The sequence below is a fragment of the Carassius carassius genome, chromosome 1 (genome assembly GCF_963082965.1).
Source record: "Carassius carassius chromosome 1, fCarCar2.1, whole genome shotgun sequence".
NCBI lineage: Eukaryota > Metazoa > Chordata > Actinopteri > Cypriniformes > Cyprinidae > Carassius > Carassius carassius.
The window spans coordinates 33,669,796-33,693,071 of record NC_081755.1 but is presented as its reverse complement, the minus strand read 5'-3'; the positions used below and the strand labels follow the sequence as shown (position 1 = coordinate 33,693,071).

The 23,276-nt window shown below is 39.0% G+C and overlaps 1 pseudogene; it reads left to right on the top strand.

Annotated features, from left to right (window-relative positions):
* Positions 1-12,466: 12,466 nt before the first annotated feature.
* LOC132139719 (general transcription factor IIF subunit 1-like) lies at positions 12,467-23,236 on the top strand (annotated as a pseudogene).
* Positions 23,237-23,276: the final 40 nt, after the last annotated feature.

Genomic DNA, 23,276 nt, shown 5'->3' with positions numbered 1-23,276 from the left:
GTCTTCCGAGATTCACCCTAACCTCTCGTCTTCCGAGTTTCCTTTCCTGTTCCCTCCTTTGTTTATTTGTTTGTTTATTTTGGACTGTCTGTTTGGCTTTGACCTTGGCTTGTTCGAACACGATTTGGATTACCCTTGATTTAATAAATACTAGCAATTGGATCTACTCTCTCCTGTGTCTCTCTGGTACACGAATCATCACAGATACTAGATACTAGTACTTTTTCATTAGATACTAGTACCTATTAAATAGGCAATAGTACTTATTTATTAGATATGAGTACTCATTAATAGATACTAGTACTTGTCCATTAGATACTAGTACTTATTGATTAAATACTAGTACGTATTTATTAGATACTAAATACTAGTACTCATTCATTAGATACTAGTACCAATTACTGTAAATAGACACTAGTACTTATTTAAAAGATACTAATAGTTATTAATTAGATACTAGTGCTTATTTATTAAAAACTAGTATTCATTCATTGGATACTAGTACCTATTAAATAGATACTAGTACACATTTATTAGATACTAGTTCTTATTTGAAATGTTACTAGTATGATTTTTTATTTTACTAGTAATTTTTTTTAATTGAACACTACTGTAGCCATTTAGACTATTCATAACATAAGACAAGTAAAAAGGGAGATCTGACTAGTAAGATAAGAATAGTTACTAGTGGAAATTACAAAAGATACTAGTGTCTAATAAATAAGAACTACGTAATACATAATGAATAACTCCTAGTATCTATTAAATCAGTACTAATATCAAATGAATAAGTAAAAGTATCTAAAAAATAAGTATTAATGAATGCTTACTAGTAATATTTAAATAGAAACTAGTTACTATTGCGATAATTACTGGTCAGAAATAAAAAAAAAATATATAAAAAAAATGTATAACTACAAGTCCCTGTTCGTTTGGAGATATATTCGACCTCATAAAGAACTAGTGAGAATGTATTTGGCGATATATTTGGCTTGAAAAGATCATTACATACATGAAACCATGAGAAATAGGAGTACCTCTCCAGCGTCCAATCAGAGTCCACATGGTAATACAATACGCAGAATGAATCTGATTGTCAAGTAAGGCTTACTGGCTTTGCATGTTAGCCTAGATATGTCACACAGGACAACACAGGAGAGGGAACCAATTGCAGGTAAGTCCTTTATTTAAGGGGTAATCCAAAGGGGTAATTCAAAGGGGTAAACCAAAGGGGTAAACAATCCAGGCAGGGTCAAAACCAGAATATCCAAACAGAACATAAACAAGACACGGAGACAAGGTAAGGCAAGGCAAGAAGCAACGGACGTGAATAACTATAAACATGAAACGGACTCCGTAACACAGACTCAGACAGACCGGGTATAAATACACAGAAGGATAATGAGGGAACAGGAGACAGGTGGGGAACAATCAATTACTAAACAGGAGGAAGGTGACCAAATAAGGGAACAGGAAGTGATAAGGAGAAAGACACCGTGAGAAAGGAGGACACCTAGTGGAAACCCAGGGAACACAACCCAGACACTGTGACAGGACCCCCCCTCTACGGAGCGGCTCCCAGACGCTCCACGACAAGACACGACACAGACCAGGAGGGAGGCGGACAGGTGGAGGCTCAGGGGGAGGGACAGAGGGCCAGACTCACTGAGGGGAACAGACAGAAACATAACAGAAACCAAGAAACACAAAACAGAAATCCATAAGGACATCAAGTGGCGCCCCCCAGGGTGGAGCAGAAGACCACTACAGCCATGTGGTCAAGGTGGAAGCCCCCCAGGGCGGAGCAGAAGACCACCACAACCGTGTGGTTAGGACGGAAGCCCCCCAGGGCGGAGCAGAAGACCACCACAACCCTGTGGTCAGGACGGAAGCCCCCCAGGGCGGAGCAGAAGACCACCACGTCCTTGTGGACGAAGCCAGAGTCCTCCAGGGCGGAGCGGAAGACCCCCACAGCCGTGTGGTCAGGGCAGAAGGCCCCCAGGGCGGAGCAGAAGACCACCACAGCCATGTGGTCTGGACCAGAGCCCCCCAAGGCGGAGCAGAAGACCACCACAGCCATGTGGTCAGGACCAGAGCCCCCCAAGGCGGAGCAGACCTCCGTGCGGCTGGACCAACGGTACGACGAAACTCTGGTAGTCCCCTGTTGTCCTTACTGGACTCCAGAAGATTGGTGCTGGCCTGACACTGCTCATGAAGATCATTAGTGACTTGCCTTTGTTCCTGAAGATCAGAGGTGACTTGACTCAGTCCTTGAAGATCAGAGGTGACTTGACTCAGTCCTTGAAGACCACCGGTGACTTGACTCAGTCCTTGGAGATTACCGGTGACTTGACTCAGTCCTTGGAGATCACCGGTGACTAGCCCTGACTCTGGAGGATCACCGGTGACTAGCCCTGACTCTGGAGGATCACCGGTGACTAGCCCTGACTCTGGAGGATCACCGGTGACTAGCCCTGACTCTGGAGGATCACCGGTGACTAGCCCTGACTCTGGAGGATCACCGGTGACTAGCCCTGACTCTGGAGGATCACCGGTGACTAGCCCTGACTCTGGAGGATCCGCGGTGACTAGCCCTGACTCTGGAGGATCCGCGGTGACTAGCCCTGACTCTGGAGGATCCGCGGTGACTAGCCCTGACTCTGGAGGATCCGCGGTGACTAGCCCTGACTCTGGAGGATCCGCGGTGACTAGCCCTGACTCTGGAGGATCCGCGGTGACTAGCCCTGACTCTGGAGGATCCGCGGTGACTAGCCCTGACTCTGGAGGATCCGCGGTGACTAGCCCTGACTCTGGAGGATCCGCGGTGACTAGCCCTGACTCTGGAGGATCCGCGGTGACTAGCCCTGACTCTGGAGGATCCGCGGTGACTAGCCCTGACTCTGGAGGATCCGCGGTGACTAGCCCTGACTCTGGAGGATCCGCGGTGACTAGCCCTGACTCTGGAGGATCCGCGGTGACTAGCCCTGACTCTGGAGGATCCGCGGTGACTAGCCCTGACTCTGGAGGATCCGCGGTGACTAGCCCTGACTCTGGAGGATCAGCGGTGACTAGCCCTGACTCTGGAGGATCAGCGGTGACTAGCCCTGACTCTGGAGGATCAGCGGTGACTAGCCCTGACTCTGGAGAGTTCACTGGCACCTGACTCGACTCTGGAGAGTTCACTGGCACCTGACTCGACTCTGGAGAGTTCACTGGCACCTGACTCGACTCTGGAGGGTCAACTGGCACCTGACTCGACTCTGGAGGGTCAACTGGCACCTGACTCGACTCTGGAGGGTCAACTGGCACCTGACTCGACTCTGGAGGGTCAACTGGCACCTGACTCGACTCTGGAGGGTCAACTGGCACCTGACTCGACTCTGGAGGGTCAACTGGCACCTGACTTGACTCCGGAGGGTCAGCTGAGACTCTCATCCTTTAAAGCGGCGCTGGGCAAGCAGCCATCTTGGGCCATGACTCTGGACAGGCGGCCATCTTGTACTGTGGTGCTGGGCTGGCGGCCATCTGGGGTTGTGGCACTGGACTGGTGGCCATCTTGTACTGTGGCGCTGGACCGGTGGCCAATTTGGGCATTGGCGCTGGGTTAGCGGCCATCTTGTGCTGTGGCGCTAGGCTGACGGCCATCTTGGGCTGTGGTGCTGAACCGGTGGCCAATTTGGGCATTGGCGCTGGGCTGGCGGCCATCTTGTACTGTGGCGCTGGACCAGTGGCCAATTTGGGCATTGGCGCTGGGTTAGCGGCCATCTTGTGTTGTGGCGCTGGACTGACGGACATTTTGGGCTGTGGCGCTGAACCGGTGGCCAATTTGGGCATTGGCGCTGGGCTGGCGGCCATCTTGGGCTGTGGCGCTGGAACGTTGGCCAATTTGGGCATTGGCGCTGGGTTAGCGGCCATCTTGTGCTGTGGCGCTGGACAGACGGCCATCTTGTGCTGTGGCGCTAGGCTGACGGCCATCTTGGGCTTTGGCGCTGAACCGGTGGCCAATTTGGGCATTGGCGCTGGGCTGGCGGCCATCTTGGGCTGTTGCGCTGGAACGTTGGCCAATTTGGGCATTGGCGCTGGGTTAGCGGCCATCTTGTGCTGTGGCGCTTGGCTGGTAGCCAATTTGGGCAGTGGTGCTGGACTGGCGGCCATCTTGGGTTATGGCGCTTGGCTGGTTGCAATCCTGGGCAGTGGTGCTGGGCTGACGACCACCCCGCCGGAAGAGACAGAAGTGGCTGGGGCATCCCACCGAAGCCGATGCTGCAGGTAGTGCACGAATTCCCAGAATTCCAGTGTCTCTAACTGCGCCATCTCCTCCCATGACACTGGATCATCCAGCCCGCCATTGAAATAGTCCTTGAGGGCCGCATCATTGTAGCCCATGCCCTCAGCCAGGGACCAGAACACCAGAACACCAGAACACCTGGCACCCACTTCATTGCCCTCTTGGCGGAGGGCGGTCAACCGAAGGTACTTGGTTCGCCGCTCCGCCATCTTGGCTGGGGAACGGAAAAATGACATACCGCTGGTTCCTACTGTGACGGAGTCCTTCTGTCACAATCGGTGTTACAGGAAATACAGGAGAGGGAACCAATTGCAGGTAAGTCCTTTATTTAAGGGATAATCCAAAGGGGTAAACAGTCCAGGCAGGGTCAAAACCAGAATATCCAAACAGAACATAAACAAGACACGAAGACAAGACAAGGCAAGGCAAGGCAAGGCAAGGCAAGGCAAGGCAAGGCAAGGCAAGGCAAGGCAAGGCAAGGCAAGGCAAGGCAAGGCAAGGCAAGGCAAGGCAAGGCAAGGCAAGGCGCGACGGACGTGAATAACTATAAACATAAAACAAGGACTCCGTAACAGAGACTCAGACAGACCGGGTATAAATACACAGAAGGATAATGAGGGAACAGGAGACAGGTGGGGAACAATCAATTACTAAACAGGAGGAAGGTGACCAAATAAGGGAACAGGAAGTGATAAGGAGAAAGACACCAATTGGCTACCATGAAAACACAAGAAAAGATTACAAACCTGCTGCCCATATATATATATATATATATATATATACTGTATATACCAGTATAATGATATGTTTAAGTCAAAATTCACTTCACAACATCAGTCGATTCTTTGAAATAACATATTATTGTAATATGACATGGTTTCAATAAACAGAATGAGGCAGGAATCATGCCACTTTACAGTGATAAATACGGTGGCACAGTAGTGCACAACACAACGACATTAAAAAAGCAAACATAAGCTCACAACACAACGACATTAAGCCACAAAACAAATACATTAAGCCACAACACAAAGACATTAACCCACAACACAACAAAATTCTCACAACACAACGAAATTAAGCCACAACACAATGAAATTCTCACAACACAAATACATTAAGCCACAACACAACGGAAATGCTCCCGACCACTAGGGGGCAGTTGGTCTGCAGAAACGTGCAATAGACTACGTATTTCCTGTGAAATCTCAGGGGCGAATAAAAGGTTCCTGTCTTTATTCTGTGTAAGTGCATTACCAGCTGCAAACTTTTATCCATAAACGATGAATATTAAATAATATTTATACATTTTGCTATAATACAACAAATTAAGTATACCACAGCAATATAATTATTTAATGAAGAGTTACATAAACATCTGTGAGGGTGGTTTACACAGCTATTGCTGTGACCCGTTTTGTGAGGCTCCTCAAAGGTTTTTCACACTTCTCCACTGGATGTAGAAACTCGAAATAAGTGGATTCAAATTAGTAATGTAAGATTTAAGGATTTCAACATCACTTCTGATACTTCAGTCTGCAGGCGCCTCTTCAAGAATGACAACAGCATGCGAATCTACACTAGGTAAGATCTAAACCTTTATTACTATATTAACGAGCACAATGTAGGCCTATTGTGAATTTTTTAATTGTCATTATTTATTTTTTGTCGCTGTGGTTGCCTGTTTGTTTAAAAACCTCTTCCGTGGATCAAGGCAATACCTGTTAATAGATGATTAACCCAAAAATAAAAAAATAAAGCTGTCATCATATACTCAACATTATGTCGCTGTAAACCCATATGGCTTGCTTTGTTCATTGGCATACAGAAATAATGTAAATAATGTTACCGTCAGTCAGCTATCTAGATAGACCCCACAGAATAAATTCAGAACAGTTTAGAATGACACGAGGGAGAATAAGCTAAAACCCCAGCTAAAATCTTTTTACAGACCTACCTTTTTTCCACTTGTATGTCAATACATTATACATTTTTAAGTATCCTTCAGGTTCAGTGTAGGCAAACAAACTTTTTACATTGTTTGGTGTGTATTTTCTGAAAACATGTCTCATCCAATCTAGATTTGAGAAGTAGATCAATTTAATGGCCTTTTGGAGCATTATTGAACCTGCATTCCACATGGTTCGTGTGACCAGAGCAAGGACAGCTACAGCGAGGAGAGAAGTTGGAATAACAAGCAATGCAATGGCAAATATTGATATTGTATTGTTTGTGACAGAGAAAGAAGATGTTTTATTTATTTTCACTTTTTAATGCACACGTTACCTGTTACATGCATGTATCATAATTATTTAACATTTATTTTGACAGTGTTAGTCTCTGCAGCCCTTCGATGAGTTCCCCCTCTTCATGGCCCACCTTTCAGACGATCTTCCACAGAGAGATCTGGCCTTACACAAAAAACTTGGGATGGATTCATTTGGTTTTATTTGTACAGACTACAATATAAAATGTAAATTAAATATTATGTAAGTGCAAATATATGTAACTTTAATATGTTTACTTGCTCACCAGTGTAGTGTAAACATGTAAATACCCACACTTAATTTTTTTTTTAACTTTGATACAGTTTTAATAGTTATGTAAAATACAAATACTAATAACTATGACAGTGTAATGGTGTGTTACTATATTTTTATAACACTACTATATTTATAACACTTCTGCCTCTTGGAGGACTGATAGGTCAGGCAGATCACTGGTGACATCACTGTAAACATTCTCCTGAGGTGAAAACAAAGGTATAGTGTAAATTGACCATTAAGAAAAATAAAAAAATTCCACCATCATTACAAGTTGCATGCATAATGAATAGAGCCATAATCATTATGATTGTGTTTTTGTCTTTTTTCTGTTAGGGCTAATCAAATAGGAATGTTATACATTATAAATAAAAGCAAGATATGGAAAGATGATCAATATCAATATTAGACACTTTCCTCCTACCTTAACCACTCAGCGAGTTTCCTCTCTTGAAAACAGGACCACCATTCCACTGACAGGACCTGGCTTGACTCTCTAGGCATACCAATGGGGCGTGTTAATATTATCAATCAAAGTTTATTAATTATGTCATACAATAAAGAATTTGATAATTCTCTTACTTACCATTGTTCTAGGTTTGTGCCAGCTCTGCTCCCTTCAGTGCAGCTCTGTACAGGAGGAACTGCACTGATTCTCAGTTCTGAATAGTGTGCTGTCTGCTACAGTGCTGCAACAGTACGGATGGGAGTCCGTTAAAACAATCTGTAAAGATAATAACATTTGTTTACATATTTAATTGATTTCAGATACATTTTGAATTTCTTTTAGTTGCATTTTAAATTATTACATTGTAAATTACTCTATATTTAAAATAAATTATGACAAATAATTCATATTTGATATAATGTTACAAACATGCCAATAGACTGTAAAGAGATTAGTAATATTTCAAAGGATGTCCCTATCTCTCTTAACCATTTCTGATCTTGTTTGCTTTTTACTGAATAGCTTTATCATGCTTCTCTTGGGGATCCCTGGAAAACTGTTATATAAATGTGAACAATTAATTCAAGCTTCAGGTTACAGATAATACAATTTGAAAATATAACAATAACTGTCAGACTAAAGCCCCGTTCACACAATGAATGATAACTATTAATATAACGATAGAGTCCACAGCAGCGAACGATATAATCTGTTTATTCTAAGCGTGCACACGCTCGTCCGCTGCTTTACATTCTCGAGCTCGTTATAGCAGGATTCTGATTGGCTGTCAATGTTTTTAATCGTTCATCAGCTGAAAAAAAAATAGTTCTTAAAGTGATTCCAATGATATTGTTTCTCTATGTCTTTATCATTATAGCTGTGGTGTGTGAATGGGTGAATGTGAGGCAAATTGTAAAGCGCTTTGGATGGCCATGTGGTCTGTTGAAAGCGCTATATAAATGCAGTGTTGGGAAGGTTACTTTGGAAATGTAATAGGTTACAGATTACAAGTTACCCTGTTTAAAATGTAATAGTAGTGTAACTTTTTCAATTACTTTATTAAAGAAATGTAACTAATTACTTTTGAGTACTTTTTGATTACTTTTTTAAATTTGTGAAAATTAAAGAATAAATAAAAGCATATACATCAACTTAAATACAGTTATCTAATAAGCATGTGACATATTCTGTAATAAACTCCTGAAACATTGGTGTTTTTTTTAAACAGCTTTCTCTTTGTATATGATGATAGTTTTCTCAAAATAAGTAAAATGCACATGAAGTGACAAAGAGCAGTTCTAAAAATTATGTTTATGTGCTCGTGTACTCCTATATTGAGGCAGCAGAGGTTGAAAACACTGCGAGCTTCAGTAGGCCTATGTGTAGTAAATGAAACCATGTCTTTGCCATTAATTCAGACTGGAAAATTCAAACTCATAGAAACAAATTCATGGACAAAACAATTTTTTGTATGGACCTGACATAAAAAAGGTTTAAATCTTTAATTTGGGGACATGCAAAATAATTAAAAGTTGTCTCCTGAACTGCACCTTCACTTCCATTTATCTCTTCAGTCTCTTTATTTTGCCCTGTTATCCATCTCTCTCATGACTTTAATACTCAAGATTGAACAAAACTATACTTTACAATACTCTACAATACTACAATATCTTTATCGAAAAATCCTAATACTGTACACGAGTCATGTTTTTCCCTTACAAAAAATTACCATGCTTTTATTAGCCTATATAAAAGTAAAATAACCTTGTTTTTTTTTTTTTTTTTGCAAATGGATTTGTATTTATTTTTAAATAAATACATTTGTAAAATAATTTTACATTTTTGGTTACCACAGTTAAACAATAGTAACCATTTTCTCTGGATTTATAGTTAAATATTAAAATGTTAATTTTCGTAAGGGTTGTGTTGTTGTCTGTCGTAGCTCCCCCTAAATCTATAAAAAAAAAATTGATTTTTTTTTCAGCTAAATTACTACTGTAACATTACAACTGATAATAATGATGATGTCCTTTATATAGTATTTTGAGTGATGACTGATGAGCAACGTGCTGCTGCTTGATTAAATAAATAAAAAAACAAAGACAAAAAAGCATTTTTACAGATGAAATTGACCTGAAACCCTGAACAGTAGTTCTGCTTCTCTGCTCCAGCTGTGCGCTTCAACAGTCCACTCTCTCTCTCTCTCTCTCTCTCTCTCTCTCTCTCTCTCTCTCTCTCTGTCGCTCTCTCTCTCTCTCTCTCTCTCTGTCTCTCTCGCATTGATTACTCTGAGTCTGATCCAAACCGTTTGGCGGAGGCGCGGAGAGTTTTTGTAAGATGAAAAACCTTCTCCTCTTGTCAATTTGAAAGCTCTACGGAAAGAGCAATGGTTTTCCCGCACAGCACTGGATTTAAATAACGTTAAGCCCCCTGAGGAAAAACATTGTGTTTAAAAGCAGAGCTAAACGGTCCAAATTGAAAATATTATCAATTTATTTTTTGCTCGATTCATGAATCGATACATAAGATTATCAGGATATCAAAACATTTTATAAAAACAAGTTTTTCATTTAAAAATCAATTACACATATTAAGTTACACATACGTCTTGATGAAATATCGGTGTTTAACTTTCAACACTGCCCCCTAGTGGTCGGGAGCACTTCCGTTGTGTTGTGGCTTAATTTCGTTGTGTTGTGAGAATTTCGTTGTGTTGTGGCTTAATGTATTTGTGTTGTAGCTTAATGCATTTGTGTTGTGGCTTAATTTCGTTGTGTTGTGAGAATTTCGTTGTGTTGTGGCTTAATTTCGTTGTGTTGTGGCTTAATGTCGTTGTGGTGTGAGCTTATGTTTGCTTTTTTAATGTCGTTGTGTTGTGCACTACTGGGCCACTTTAGATAAAGGCTATATAGATTAAGATTGCATTTTAAACTTTATTCTTTTAAAAGATACGCAAGATGCTTTGAAGAGCAGAGATACAACCATATTATTGTGACAGTCATTGTTTATTTTCATCATGTTTTATCAGTAAAACGTATAACTGCATGTTATTCAGCTATAGGCTACATCTGCAGCGAAAGCTGAATTTCCTGCAACTTCATCAGTACTTATTATTTCTCACAAAACCAGGGTAAAGAAGTGTGCATTTTTTTTTAAACAATGTATTGAAGCTCTATTAATTATTATATTTATTCTTAAATATTAAGAATTTTTTTTTGTACTATAGTGAGATTTTGTATATTATAGTGTTATTACAAAAGTAGTATTCCTTATTAAGTTTAATGTTTTTATTTAGAAATAATAATCGTCATTATTAGTTTTATTTATTTTATTTTATCACTAGTAGCATGAACATAGATACTAGCACGGTTTATAGATTAAATGCAGTGTTGGGAAACTTCACTTTCTACATGAACTAGTTCAAAGTTCAATTCACAAATTTTAAAATGAACTAGTTCAGTTCATAGTTCAAACTACAAAATTTTGAACTAAAGTTCACAGTTCCAAAAATGAACTAGTTCATAGTTCTTTTTTTTCCATAAGTTGCAGCGAGCTATTATTTTTCAAAATTATTGCCACAGCCCATATAGAATCACAGACAGCAATTATTTTATCAGTTTTAACAATGAAGCTATGCGTCAGATTTCATCTTCATATCCAATTTTGAATCCTTATCCAACCAGGGTTTACATTAGCATTGAGGGGACATCATTTCCCCATTGTTGCTTTAATAATTTGTCTCCCATTCTCACCGACCTTGTCATAAACATCATATGCTGCTGTCTTTTTTATTTTATTTTATTTTTTTATTATTTCCAACATTGTACATGTAATAATACAATATAAACAAATATTTCACACTCACATATAATACTCATTATGTATTACTTAAAAGGAAGGAAAAAAAAATAAAACAAAATAGAAACAGAAAGAGGTATAGCCTACTTGTATAATCAAAATACAGAGGAGGAGTTTAAATCTTTGTAGATGTCCATAGTTCTGGTTGCTTTTCGTTTGGAAAGTCCTTGCAATGTTTCAAAGTAAATCTTCATGTCAGCCTTAAAATGGAAGATGTTGGGTATCCTTTCAGACCATTTACATTTGTGTATATAGAACTTACCAAGTAATATAATAAGATTTAACATAAAAATGTAACTCTTTTCTATATCCTTTTTGTCATAATAAAAAATAACATCTTTTCTCTATGTGAATTTTAAATCCACTTAACCTATTAAATAAAAATTCCACATCAATCCAAAATAATTTAACATAGATACATTCAAAGAAAAGATGCAAAATAGTTTCAGTATCCTTTTTCGCAAAATGCACAAGATTCAGGAAGGTCATTTTTATATCTTTTTAGGAACTGGTTTGTTGGATATATTTTATGTATAATTTTAAAGTATATTTCATAAACTTTATTATTGATACAATATTTGTTATTATAAGTCCAAATCAATCTCCAATTAATATTTTCAAAATGGTCATTCCAAAAGTATTTATTTCGAGGTGTTGCAGGGCAATGAATTAGGCATCTGAAAAATGTATTATTAGTACATTTCCTATCTTTAATATCAACACCATTTAGCAAAACCTGTTTTTTAAACAATGATTTCCTAAAAGGTTCACTACTACCTCGCAACTACATGCTGCTGTCCTAAGCTGTTTTTTTTTTTTTGATGACGCGTCACGCATGCGGCGGACGGCGGTGCGACACTGGTGGTGGGTGTTGCCAGATTGGGTGTTTTTCCGCTACATATTAATACCCTTTTACGGTGTGTTTTGGCCGGGTTTTCGCCTGGAAGGCTCTATAGTAATCTGGCACCCTATTGAACGAAGTTAACGTGAGACAGCGTGCCGTTCACAGACACCAGAATGAACGAGTTCACAGGAACGTTCATCAGGCATTAATACAGCACGTTCAGTTCACGTTCGCCCAAAATATGAACGAGTTCATGAACTATCGTTCAATGAACGCGTTCAGGCACAACACTGATTAAATGTTACAACGACTTTCCATACACAGACTGCACTCACTGCAGTGTTCGCTTCGGTGCAGCAGGTGACAGTAAGTCTTCAACAGGTGGATGACTAGCGTACTAAGCGTAGAGAAGAAGACTTTTAGCTGTGGAAGGTTATGTTAAAGATCTTACTGTACCTTTATTTATCTATTTTTGGAAGTGAATTCAAGATAGGAAACGGAAAGGCAGCCGGACGATGTGATGCAAGTTTAAGCGTTATGAAGTGAAGTAGATCATAACGTTAGCCGGTTGAAGGTAACTTACGTTCAGTTCATTTTAAACACAACTACGTCAACATCCTTAAAGTACAGATAGATATTTCACGGCGAGCGTAAAGCGTTAAAGCATTATAATCCAGCATAACAAGAAGTGTGTCCATTTCCCTTGTCTTTTAAGTTATTATTATTGCATATTTTCTTAATCGGGACTTATTAAAAGTGTGAATCATTTAGAGAGCCGGGCTTTCATTAATGGGTTTATTTTCTCATTATCAGAGGTGGGTAGAGTACCCAAAAACTGTACTCAAGTAAAAGTAAAAGTACTTCTAGAAATATTTACTCAAGTAAAAGTAAAATTACTAGTCTTGAATAGTTACTTGAGTAAGAGTAAAAGAGTATCGGATAAAAAATCTACTCAAGTAGTTAGTTGCTAGTTACTTTGGGTCATATATCCCTTACGAAAAATAACCATGGTTTTATTATAGTAAAACTGTAGTAAACCATGGTTTTTTGGCGTGTTGACTACCATTTGTATAACCACAGATTTACTACAAATACCATGGTTAAACCATGGTTAATTTGTGGTTACCATGGTTTAACTATAGTAACCATGGTTTTTTGGTTTTATTTGTAGTAAAACCATGGTTAATTTTCGTAAGGGATACTGAGCCTATTTTTATTTAGATATATAGATAAAATGTATGTAATGTATGTGTGCGTGTATAAATGTATATATTTAATTAGCCTTTACTCCAATTTATGTAATTTATTATAAAACCCTGTCTGTTTACTTAAGTAACAGATATAGGTGTCATGCCATAACATATTTTTAATACGACTGACTTTATATTAAATGTGAATTTAACATTGAAAGTTAATGTGATATAAATATTGCTACTAATCTTTCATTGTTCAGAAAGAGAGCAAATAACATTTACATTATTAAAGATAATTTTCACTGACAGTCTAGATTTCAATCACTCTCAGAAACTCCCATTAAAATCACTGAAACTGTTAACACTGTGAAATCAATATCTTAATTAAAGATTCGTACACACATCTGCACTTTGTTGTTCCTGTGAGAGAATTCGCCAGAAAGAGGTGTTCAGTCAGTGAGCGAGTGAAGGAAGCACCGGCATTTTAGCGATGACTCATCTGAACACCTCTGATTGGCCAATGCTTTAATAAGCTCAACAGAATCATGTGTGATTTGTTATAATGCGCAGCGCTGTATAAATGCATAGCGCCAGCAAGCGATCACAGATCTGAATTTAGCAGCTGATGATATGACTTGCTGAACGTACTCGCACCGGTGTGATTGTATTAAAATTAATAAAATCTTAATCGGCTATTTTTTGTCTTTTGGAAGCTGCATTCAACTTGACTCCCCTCTGTTATAAGCCACACACGTAACGTTACAACAAACTAATGTCACAGTGGTATCGTGTACTGTAATCGAATGTAGCCCAAGTTATTACCTGTTGAACAGTAGACAGCACACGCGGTGTTCATCTAATAAGGATCTCCATCGCTAGCAAATAATAGCCTTTGCAGGTTTGCTTTCAGTTCAGTGCAGTTCCAGCCACGTTTTCAACGCTGCTGATGTTAAACGTTACAACTCCGAGTGAACCACTTCAGACGCTCAGCGCGTGCGGCAGGGAACTTAACGACTCATTCAAACTGATTTGTGAACAAATTCACTCATTTGCCAATTGGTTTGATCAGGCCTTTGAACAGAATTGACTCAAAAGAATGAATCATTCGCGAATGGGCATCGCTCATTGCCCAGAGAAAAGTAGACGGCGCGTTTGGAATAAACTGAAGCATTTATAACATTTATTGCATTAAGATAAAGTAACGAGAGGAGCGCCGCCCACAGTAACGAAGTAAAAGTACAGATTTTTCCCCAAAAATTTACTCAGGTAAGAGTATAAAGTACCCATCTTCAAATATACTCCGAAAAGTATTAGTTACCCCAAAAACCTACTTAAGTAAATGTAACGAAGTAAATGTAACTCGTTACTACCCACCTCTGCTCATTATGCATTGGAAGTATTTACCAGAATAAAATATATATACAGTACAGACCAAAAGTTGGAAACATTACTATTTTTAATGTTTTTAAAAGTATTTTAAAAGTTTCTTCTGCTCACCAAGCCTGCATTTATTTGATCAAAAATACAGAAAAAACAGTAATATTGTGAAATATTCTGTGACATGTTCTGAAAAAATATTAAGCAGCAGAACTGTTTCCAACTTTGTTAGTTAATCATCATATTAGAATGATTTCTAAAGGATCATGTTATAATGATCCTAAAAATTCAGCTTTGCATCACAGAAATAAATGATAATTTAAAGTATAATACATTTAAAAACAATTATTTTAAATTGTAATAATATATCACAATATTACATTTTTTTTGTATTTTTGATCAAATAAATGCAGGCTTGATGAGCAGAAGAAACTTCTTTCAAAAACATTAAAAATAGTAATGTTTCCAAACTTTTGGTCTGTACTGTATATGAACATAAAATACTGAGTGGAACCTAAATTATTATTTAGAAAAGGAGAAAAAAATCAATAACAAATTACAGACGAACATTTAGAATGCACATCAATATTACACTATAACTATATCATTTATAAATGGTTGTTAATCTGAAATCCACTTTACTTTTCCTATAAATTAGTTAAGTAACACATTCATCCACTGTATACTGTAGCTGAACCACTCACTTTTGTAACTCTTCTGTTCTCCAACACTTTGGTTGACAGAATGAATGAATCAAGGCCGACTGCCAATAATGAATTCTTTCTGTTGTTGTTTTTTTACAGTGTGGTATGTGATGCTGCAACCACAACTTTTAGATGCACAATAAGAGTAGCGCAAGTTCTCTGACCGTACCTATGCAGTGTGTTTACTTTGTTCATACACTTGTGTGTTCTCACAGGTTATTAACGACACTTCTTGCTCTGCAGTGATGACGTCCCTGGTAAGTGCCTCAGCATCTACAGTTGTGGTTGATTGGATTGTTCAACACAAATGCAAATTGTGCGTCATTTTCGAAATGATGTCTAAATTTTGATCTATTACACTCATCATGCTGTACAGATTTTGTCAGTATTATCTGTCTCTCAGGCCTAAGAGATTGTTCTTGTTTGCTGGGGAGCTGCAGTTCCTCTGCAACCGAGTATGTTGTGCGAGTACCAAAGTAAGAATTGTATTTTATCTATTAGAAATTCAATTACAGACTCTACGGTGCTGTCAGAGAAAGCGGTTGATATCTGAATTCTGGTATTTTGCCCAACAGAAACACCAGTAAGAAATACAACCTAATGGCTTTCAATGCTGGTGATAAAGTCAGTTGCTTCACGTGGACTCAGGTAACAGTCATTATATATATCCCCCACTTACACTTCCATGCAATTTTTCCTTCACTTTATTTTTAAGTTTGCGTTCTCTTGAAGTCTCTGTATCTCTCTCTCTGTGTGTCTTTATATGCAATGTTTAGGCTCGTATGGAGCGTGACATGAGTAATAGACGTATATACGGTGAAGAGGAGACTCAGGAGGGGGCAGCAGGCAGTGAGTTTGGAAAGAAACAGAGAGAGGAAGCACGGAGGAAGAAGTATGGTATCGTTCTTTTTGAACAAATCTTTTAGGTGAACGAATCGTTCTTGTTCATGTAATCCACTGACTCATATTTCTCGTTCACTGAAATTCCTCCCTCCACATCTGTGAACTGTTTCATCATGTCAAAGAATTACTCAACCTCGAGCCAATAGCCTTCAAGTATGACATTTGAAGGAGCATGTGATTTGAAAAAGAAAATCTCGTGCTTTGTTCATCTGAACAACTTATTTAGACTTTATTTATTGAATGCGATTATGCACACATTTTAATAAAGCCAAATCAGTGAACGTTCGTTGACTTAAGACATAACACATAAGACACTCTTTTTCACTACTTGCTGTGGCGTATTTCGTGTAATATGAAGAAATGGTCACTGAACGAATCAGTGAACGAATCTTTTTGGTGAACGAACTGAAAATGAACAAATCTCTTAGAATCAAAATTTCCACCACTAAGATTGAGCTCTGCGGCATTTTCACGCCAGTTATTCAGCCAATAAAGTGTAGGCCTATGTATTTCAAAATTGTGTCTAGTACTTTATAAATTAACGACCCGAATATCATAAAAAATATTTTTGGATGACTCATAACCGCGGGTGACCATGAGCACCCACTCATTTTGGATCAACCCGCGCATCACTGTTAGCTACACATACTTACAGTAAATCTTGATAAGCCAATAAGTGTTGTTCTGTGTGAATGAATAGCACAGATTTTTCTATTACACAAGCAAGCATGACATTAACAGTGTTTTCAGCATCTGCTCTCTAACTATCCAGAATAGGTTCACTTTATTTTAAGGTGTCCTTGTTACAGTGTAACTATACATTTAAATACTGAGTAATACTAATTAACTACATGTACTTACTATATAGTTAGGGTTTGGCTTAGGGTTAATTGTATTTAATCATGCATAATGTTTTTGTTTTTTATTATTAATATATTAAGTACATGTTATGTGTAACAAGGACACCTTAAAATAGTGTTAATCCACCTTATTTTGCAATGTGGAAGCAAGCTGTGTTTTTTATTATGTGTTAGACTTGATTTATTAGCTGCTATTAGGAAAATAACTATAAGGTCAAATTATCTGCACTACGAACCAGTGTGTTTATGATTGTGATAATACATGCAATTAATATGATAGCAATTACCAGTTTGCAATATCAAGCAGCAATACAGACTGTAATATCCACCTAAAATAATTGGAAGTGAATAAAACAAGAAACTTCACACAGTCAAAAGTGCCTGTGTCCACTCTTGTATCAAAAATGATGTGGATGTGAACTGCTCTGAGAGTCACTTCAAAAGCATTTCACAACTGCATTTGATAAAAACTGTCGTCAGATACACGCAGAAACTCAAAGTTTGGTTTGACGTGAACATATGACAGAAACCCTGTCCTACTGTTCAATAGAAAATAATACAATAGTAAAAGATTGAACTGAAACATTATTTTTAAGGAATATCAAACAATTTTCTATTCATGTTTTAATTCAAACAGTCAATCTCTGTAATGCAGCACTTTTTTTTTTTTGCCAAACATCAAATTACAACCCGAATTCCGGAAAAGTTGGGACGTTTTTTAAATTTTAATAAAATGAAAACTAAAAGACTTTCAAATCACATGAGCCAATATTTTATTCACAATAGAACATAGATAACATAGCAAATGTTTAAACTGAGAAAGTTTACAATTTTATGCACAAAATGAGCTCATTTCAATTTTGATTTCTGCTACAGGTCTCAAAATAGTTGGGACGGGGCATGTTTACCATGGTGTAGCATCTCCTTTTCTTTTCAAAACAGTTTGAAGACGTCTGGGCATTGAGGCTATGAGTTGCTGGAGTTTTGCTGTTGGAATTTGGTCCCATTCTTGCCTTATATAGATTTCCAGCTGCTGAAGAGTTTGTGGTCGTCTTTGACGTATTTTTCGTTTAATGATGCGCCAACTGTTCTCTATAGGTGAAAGATCTGGACTGCAGGCAGGCCAGGTTAGCACCCGGACTCTTCTACGACGAAGCCATGCTGTTGTTATAGCTGCAGTATGTGGTTTTGCATTGTCCTGCTGAAATAAACAAGGCCTTCCCTGAAATAGACGTTGTTTGGAGGGAAGCATATGTTGCTCTAAAACCTTTATATACCTTTCAGCATTCACAGAGCCTTCCAAAACATGCAAGCTGCCCATACCGTATGCACTTATGCACCCCCATACCATCAGAGATGCTGGCTTTTGAACTGAACGCTGATAACATGCTGGAAGGTCTCCCTCCTCTTTAGCCCGGAGGACACGGCGTCCGTGATTTCCAACAAGAATGTCAAATTTGGACTCGTCTGACCATAAAACACTATTCCACTTTGAAATAGTCCATTTTAAATGAGCCTTGGCCCACAGGACAGGGCGGCGCTTCTGGACCATGTTCACATATGGCTTCCTTTTTGCATGATAGAGCTTAAGTTGGCATCTGCTGATGGCACGGCGGATTGTGTTTACCGACAGTAGTTTCTGAAAGTATTCCTGGGCCCATTTAGTAATATCATTGACACAATCATGCCGATGAGTGATGCAGTGTCGTCTGAGAGCACGAAGACCACGGGCATCCAATAAAGGTCTCCGGCCTTGTCCCTTACGCACAGAGATTTCTCCAGTTTCTCTGAATCTTTTGATGATGTTATGCACTGTAGATGATGAGATTTGCAAAGCCTTTGCAATTTGACGTTGAGGAACATTGTTTTTAAAGTTTTCCACAATTTTTTTACGCAGTCTTTCACAGATTGGAGAGCCTCTGCCCATCTTTACTTCTGAGAGACTCTGCTTCTCTAAGACAAAGCTTTTATAGCTATCATGTTACAGACCTGATATCAATTAACTTAATTAATCACTAGATGTTCTCCCAGCTGAATCTTTTCAAAACTGCTTGCTTTTTTAGCCATTTGTTGCCCCCGTGGCAACTTTTTTGAGACCTGTAGCAGGCATTAAATTTTAAATGAGCTAATTAAGTGGATAAAAGTGTAAAATTTCTCAGTTTAAACATTTGCTACGTTATCTATGTTCTATTGTGAATAAAATATTGGCTCATGTGATTTGAAATTCCTTTAGTTTTCATTTTGTTAAAATTTAAAAAACGTCCCAACTTTTCCGGAATTCGGGTTGTACGTTTTACATCAAACATCATTAAGTTTTGGTTTTAGGCATTCATTGATTACTGCCTTTTTCAGCACCTCATTAAACACTGCCCTACTATTCCTCTTTATCACTCAGATTCAAAGGGGTGAAAAAAGGTGGAGTCACGGAGAACGCTTCCTACTACATCTTCACACAGAGTGCTGATGGGGCCTTCGAGGCGTTTCCCGTTCACGGCTGGTACAACTTCACACCGCAGGCCAAGCACCGCATGCTCACAGCAGAGGAGGCAGAGGAAGAGTGGGGCAGGTTGAGTGTTTGCATTCATGACAACAGCTCTGAAGGCTCTTCTGAGCAACCAGTGTCAAAGTATCGTGAGCTTTAGACATCTCATCATCTTATTTTTCCATATAGGAGAAACAAAGTGGTGAATCACTTCAGTATCATGCTTCAGCGACGTCTCAGAGAACAGGAACGAGGAGAGGAGGATGAGGAGGAAGGAGAGAGGGGGGGGGAGAAGAAGGGAGGCAAGGGATAAGATCTGCGGATAAATGACTTTGAGGATGATTTGGAAATGAGCAGCGATGAGATTGACAGCAGCAATGGAGACGGTGAGCAACGGCTCTGAGAACGAGGGGAGTGTCAAATGTAAGGCTTTCTTGTTCTTTCAGTGCAGATGATGAAGCCAAGTCAAAAGCTAAAAAGGACAAAGGCCCCAAAGGCAAGGAAAAGAAGAAGAAGAAAAAGGGCAGCGACCTGGAAGGGTTCGAGGATAGTGATGACGGTGACTTTGAGGGGTTGGAGGTGGACTACATGTCTGACGAGAGCAGGTGACTTCACAAATCTTTACGTCCAGTTACTTTTGCCAAATACTAACAGCCTTTTATCCAAAGTCTCTCTTCATGGTTACTGCAGTCTAGTCGTAATCATTCTCTCTTTGCTCCAGTTCTGAAGAAGAAGAGCCAGAGAAGACCAAGCACAGTAAGGGAGAGGACGTCCCTAAAGGTGTGTTGTTGTTTTTTTGCTTTTCTACAGGAGTGTGCTTCATTTAATTCTGATGTTTGATTTGAGACAGCTCCTTGAAGCTCCAATGGATTTTTTCAGGAATTGATGAAATGTCTGAGAGTGAGGAAGTGAGCGAGGAAGAAAACAAGAATGAAGAAGATGGCAAGGAGGAAGAAGAGGAAGAAGATGGAAAGAAGGAAGAAGGTGGAAAGAGGAAGAAGGTGGCAAAGAAGAAGAAGAAAGATAAAGGCACTCTAATTTTGAACATTTTCTTTGTATTTGAAAGAGTTAGTCATGTTTGTTGGATACCAGTAGGCACACCACTAAAAAAAGAAATCAGTTCATATGAAAATATATATTTTATAATATAAAATCTTTAAAAAAAAAATCATGTTTAAAAATAAAAAAGACATTCATAATTCTAGTTAAATGTAACAGTAAAATAATGTATTGAATTATTTTAAATACAACTTTTAACTTTTACAATTAATATTAGTGCTAATCTTCCAAAATCCTCCATAATGTTGACATTCTCTATATTTTCTTTTTCCCCGTTGTAAAAATCATTGTGTGTGTTGTTTCAGACAACAGTGGCGAGTCCGACAGCTCTGAAGACAGTGATATTGAGGGAGAGGCAGCTTCAGCACTGTTCATGGTAGTAATGGCCTATGTTTGTGTGTGTGTTTGGGAGAGATTCGGATGTTGTTTCATGTGTATATGGTACAGTGCTCTCTTGTTGTCCCCCCTCTCACAGAAGAAGCGCACTCCTCCTAAGCGAGGGGGTGTTTGTGGCTCAGCAGGTAGTTCAAGAACAGGAAGTCGACCTGGCACTCCTTCTATCGACAGCGCTGCCACTTCCAGCCCTCTCCGTGCCGCTGCCAACAAACTGGAGCAAGGTGAAGCTCTGTGAAAAATGTTTCTCAAATGAATTGCATGGTTAAGGCTATTACACTGGTGGCCAAAAATATCGGCCACCTTGGTAAATATGATCAAAAAAGGATGTGAAAATTCATCTGCATTGTTAATCCTTTTGATCTTTTATTTGAGAAATGCACAAAAATGTGTCCTTTCATTGGATAATAAGAATTTAAAATGGGGGGAAATATCATTATGAAATAAATGTTTTTCTCTTGTACACATTGGCCACAATTAACGGCCCCCTTTTATTCAATACTTATTGAAACATCCATTTGCCAGTTTAACAGCTCTATATTTTCTCTTATAATACCTGATGAGGTTAGAGTACACCTGACAAGAGATCAGAGACCATTCCTTCATCCAGAATCACTCCAGACCCTTTAGATTCCCAGCTTCTCCTCTTCAGTTCACCACACTCATTTTCTATAGGGTTCAGGTCAGAGGACTGGAATGGCCATAGCAGAAGCTTGGTTTTGTGCCCAGTGACCCATTTTTGTGTTGTTTTTGAGGTTTGTGTTTGGAGTATTGTACGGTTCGAAGATCCAAACATGGCCCATTATAAGATTTCTAACAGAGTCAGTCACTTACTGATTTTTTATCTGTTGGTATTTGATAGAATCCATGATGCCATGTATCTAAACAAGATGTCTGATAACTGATTATGATGGAGTTTGTTTTTGAATGAGCTAGGAGAATTTTTCTTGTAACCCTCCCAAACAATATGTGGTGATGTAGGTTCTGCTTGACAATTTTTGAAAGGTTTTCTGAACCAGAGACTAAAATATTTTCTGCAATTCTCCAGCTGTGACCCTTGGAGAGTCTTTAACCACTCAAACTGACATCCTGTCCTTAATTGTGTCCAATGAGAATTTGAGAAAAACCTTTATTTCATAATGGTATCCCCCCCCCCCCAATTTTAATCAAACAAATTGCTTTTTTTAAAAAACATTTTTATGTTGATCAATCTTTTGTCAGGTATTCCAGCCATAATTGAAAATTCTCTCTTTTACACACCCTCATTCTGTCACAGATATGTATGACTCTCTCTTCAGATGAAAAGAAGGATTTTTTGAAAAATAATCCATATAATGCAAGGTGTACGGAACCTCGAAAAATTAAGCTTTAAAAACCAAACTAAGTGAACAGGGTAATGTGACTCGGTTGGTTAGTGTGTTGTCAAACTCTCCTAAGAAGTGGCACAGACATAAAGGGGACTGTTGTTTACTTTTTTTGAAGCTCAAGAGTTGAATTATTGTCAAAAAAAAATGTTTATCAGAAGAAAGTCATATACATCTAGGATGGCATGAGGGTTAGTAGATGATGAGAGAATTTATGTAATAAGCCGTGACATTACTTATATTATCAGACTAGTCTCAGTTTCTCTTAACTATGAAGGGATATGTAAAGTTTTAACTTCATGTATCTGGTTCTCTGTCTCAGGTAAACGGCAGACAGCTGTGCCCAGCTCAGAGACTCCAGCAGTGAAGAGATTATAGATGGAGCCCAGCCCTCAGAGCCCTTCAGGGAAGAGCACACCCCAACCAGTGTCAGGCAAATCCACCCCCAGCTCCAGGTACTTTTTGTTTTCTTAAACATTATCTAAACCCTCAGCTCTCTAACTCTTCTCCCTATCTCTGAGTCCTGGTTCTTTTCTCTTTCATCTGATTTCCTCTGTCCCCTGACAGGAGGACCCAGTTAAACTTGCATTTAACCATACAGTACTGTATTCAATTATACTATGACACTCTATGTATTAGACCCATAATGTAGTTTATGCCAAATGTCTCAAAACATCACAATTCTTCAGCACATTACAGCTCATTTTATCCCATCAAACATTTTCAGAGTCACAAACAGCATTATAGCAGTTTATAAGCATGTATAACATTTTTGGTCTCTCCCCTTTAGTGATGTGCTGCTGACAGAGGACGCCATGCGCAAGCATCTCATCAGGAAGCCCATGACCACTAAAGACCTGCTGAAGAAGTTCCAGACCAAGCGCACAGGCCTCAGCAGCAAGCAGACGGTCAACGTTTGATAGAACATAAAACTTGTTCCAAAATAAAGTGTTTGTGTTC